Raw genomic sequence first — 4034 nt, 5'->3', positions numbered from 1 at the left:
TGAGGGTGAAAGGCAGTACTTAAGTTCACCTTTGAATCCAAACCTTTCTGAAAAGATTTTCAGAATTGTGCAGTAAATTGTGCACCTCTATCTGAAATAATGGAGACTGGAACTCCATGAATTCTTACCACCTCCTGAATATATAACCTGGCATAATCTTCTGATGTATGGGTAGTCTTTACCAGCAGAAAATGGGCTGATTTTGTCATTATGTTGACAATCACCTAAATAAAATCATGTTGTCTACGAGACCTTGGCAAGCCTGTGATGAAATCCATATTAATCATCTCCCACTTCCATTCCGGAAGTTCTATATTCTGAGCCAAACCACCAGGCCTTTGGTGCTCAGCTTTCACTTGCTGGCAATTTGGACACTTAGCAACAAATTTTGCAATGCCCTTCTTCATGTTATTCCACCAATAAAACTTCTCTCAAATCACAATACATCTTTGTGGAACCCGGATGAATGGAATATCTGGAGCTATGAGCTTTCTCCATGATCCTCTCTTGGAGTTCATCCACCATAGGTACACACAATCTACCTTGATATCTCAATACACCATCTCCCCCTTGTTCAAAATCTAATACTTTTTTCTTTTAAACATTTGCCTTCAACTCAAGCAAAGTGGGATCTTGGTCTTGTTTTTCTTTCACTTCTGACACTAATGATAACTCTGCCCCATTCATCACCATTATTCCTCCTTCTATGGAATCCATAAGTCTGACTCCCAGGCATGCAAGTCGGTGCACATCCTTTGCTAACTCTCTCTTTTCTTCCTCAACATGGGTGGTACTACCCATAGATAACATGCTTAACGCATCAGCAACCATATTAGCCTTACCTGGATGGTAAAGAATACTCATGTCATAATCCTTAAGTAATTCTAACCACCTCTTTTATCTAAGATTAAGCTCTTTCTGGGTGAACACATATTGAAGGCTCTTATGATCAGTGAATATAGCAACGTGAACACCATACAAATAATGATGCCATATCTTCAAAGCGAATACTACAACAGCCAATTCTAAGTCATGGGTTGGGTAGTTCTTCTCATAAACCTTCAAATGTCTGGAGGCATAAGCTATAACTTTGTCATTCTGCATTAAAACACAACCCAACCCAACTCTAGATGCATCACAATACACCACAAAACCTTCAGTACCTTTCGGTAAAGTTAAAACTGGGGCAGTAGTCAGTCTTTTCTTCAATTCCTGAAAGCTCTTCTCACAAGCTTTAGACCATTGAAACTTCACTATTTTTTTAGTAAACTTCGTCAAAGGGGACGAAATGGATGAAAAACCCTCTACAAACCTTCTATAATAGACAGCCAAACTCAAGAAACTCTTAATATCAGTTGGAGATGTGGGTCTAGGCCAATTCTGCACTGCCTCAATTTTTTGAGTGTCAACTCTAATTCCATCACCGAAAAATATGTGGCCTAAAAACGCCACAGACTCCAGCCAAAACTAACACTTAGAGAACTTGGCATACAACTCTCTATCCTTCAAAGTCTGAAGAACTATTCTGAGATGACTAGCATGATCCTCTTCATTCCATGAATAGATTAGTATGTCATCAATGAAGACGATAACAAACATATCTAAATAAGGTTTGAAGACTCTATTCATAAGATCCATGAACGTTGCTGGTGCATTGGTCAAACCAAAGGACATGACCAAAAACTCATAATGACCATATCGGGTTCTGAAAGTTGTCTTTGGAATATCACATTCCCTTACTCTTAACTGATGGTAACCTGATCTGAGGTCATTTTTTGAGAAACAGGAAGCACCCTGAAGCTGATCAAAAAGATCATTAATTCTCGGAAGAGGATACTTATTCTTGATGGTTACCTTATTCAACTGACGGTAGTCTATACACATCCTAAGGGAACCATCTTTCTTTCTCACAAACAAGACCGGTGTGCCCCAAGGTAAGACACTTGGTCGAATGAAGCCCTTATCTAACAGATCATTTAACTGCTCTTTCAACTCTGTTGGTGCCATTCTGTATGGCGGAATAGAGATAGGACGAGTATCTGGAGTGATGTCTATGCTGAAGGCTATTTCTCTCTCATGAGGGACTCCGGGTAGGTCATCAGGAAAGACTTCTGGAAACTCTTTTACTATAGGAACTGACTAAATGGGAGGTACCTCAACACTTGAGTCATTAACTTAGACTAAGTTATAGATACAACCCTTCTAAACTAACTTTCTCACCTTAAGGTACAAAATGAAATGACCCTTTGACACTGCTGAACTACTACTCCACTCTATGACTGGCTCATTAGGAATCTGAAACTTGACAACTCGAGTTCTACAATCTATTGATGCATAACAGGCATGAAGCCAGTCCATACCTAGAATGACATCGAAATCTACCATGTCTAACTCAACTAAATCAGTCATGGTGTCTTTTGTGATTGATGGAAATGACACAATCATGATAAACTCGCTCAGCTAGAATAGACTCCCCAACATGTGTAGAAACACATAAGGCTTCACAAAATTTCTCAGGAATAGCGTCAAACTTATTTGCAACATAAGGGGTTACAAAAGATAAACTTGCTCCTGGGTCTAGCAAAGCATAAACATCAAAAGCAAAGACTTTGATCATACCAGTGACAACATCTGGAGAGTTCTCTTCCTCTTGGAGACTAGTGATTGCATAGAGGCGGTTTGCTCCTCCGCCAGTACCGAAAGTAGCTCCTCGAGGTGTAGCCCTGTCTGGTGGAGCAACTGATGAAAACTCGGCTCTATTGCCCAGATTTCCACTACCTTGCTTATTCTTAAGACACTCTTTAATGAAGTGTCCCTCCTTCCCACACTTGAAACAACCTGTCTTGCCATCACGACACTTACCTGAGTGGTTTCTACCACATCTACCACATAGCTCTGAAGTTCCGCGAATTCTGGCCATTATACTCACCTTTGTTTCTGGGTGCAGGTGCACTAGCAGATGATGGTGTAGGCCCCTTTTGCTTCTGAAAGGACGAACGATTCACACTACCCTTCTGCTGCCCAGACTCATTCCCTATCTTCGCTTTCTTGTTCTTGAACTCTTCTCTATCTCTAAGCTTATCTTCCTATACCGGCTGCACATAGACCATCAACCTCGAAATGTCCATGTCCCCAATAGGCATTGTTGCCCGGCCCTCTTTGCATGATAGACGGCCCAACCCAGTAACGAACAAGCTCATTCTACTTCTCATGTCCTTAACCATCTCCGGAGTATAACAGTATAGTTGGATGAACTTCAACCCATATTTATGAACACTTAGAGAATCCTGCTTAAGTGTGAGGAACTCACGTACCTTGGCCTCTTTCAGTTCCCGGGGAAAGAAACGCCCCAAGAAAGCTTCCTCAAAATAGGCCCAACTCGCAGGTGGTGCATCCTCAGCTCTACCCCATTTCCATTAATCAAACTAGGTTTTAGCAACATCCTTCATCTGGTATGCAGCTAGCTCAACTCTCTCAGTATCAGTAACATGCATCACGTCGAATACCTTTTTTAGTTCCTCAGTGAAGTTCTCTGGATCCTCAGTAGTGCTCGAATCAGTGAAACTTGGGGGATTCATCCTCAAGAACTCATAAATCCTCGAAGTGTCAGCCCCTTCTTGTCGAGCTCCTCTTTGCTGACCAACCTGGTTAGTCACAGCTTGACTCAGCATCCTAATTGCCTCTCGAAACTCAGCATTGGTAACTTCCCCTTGAGGTTGCACTTCAGGTGCATTGGGTAAATCTTGTTCCTCAACATTCCTCCTGGCTGGATGACCTCTGACTGTTTTTCGTGGAGGCATGATTATCTAAAGACACGTGCAAGCACGAATTAGAGGGAAACTTTTAGAGATCAAACTCTAACGCACGAGATGAATACGAAAGAAGTGAGATAGTTCCTAAATGTTGTAGCCTCCTAATTATAGATGTGGCGCGCTTCACACCGATAACTAGGACTCTACAGACACGACTTCATAGACTCCCTAGGACTCTTGAACTCTGTGCTCTGATACCAAGTTTGTCACGCCCCGAGCCTA

Source organism: Solanum tuberosum, unplaced genomic scaffold (genome assembly GCF_000226075.1).
Source record: "Solanum tuberosum cultivar DM 1-3 516 R44 unplaced genomic scaffold, SolTub_3.0 scf00170, whole genome shotgun sequence".
In the NCBI taxonomy this organism is placed as follows: domain Eukaryota; kingdom Viridiplantae; phylum Streptophyta; class Magnoliopsida; order Solanales; family Solanaceae; genus Solanum; species Solanum tuberosum.
The sequence above is the reverse complement of the archived record's forward strand: the minus strand, read 5'-3'. Positions refer to the sequence as shown.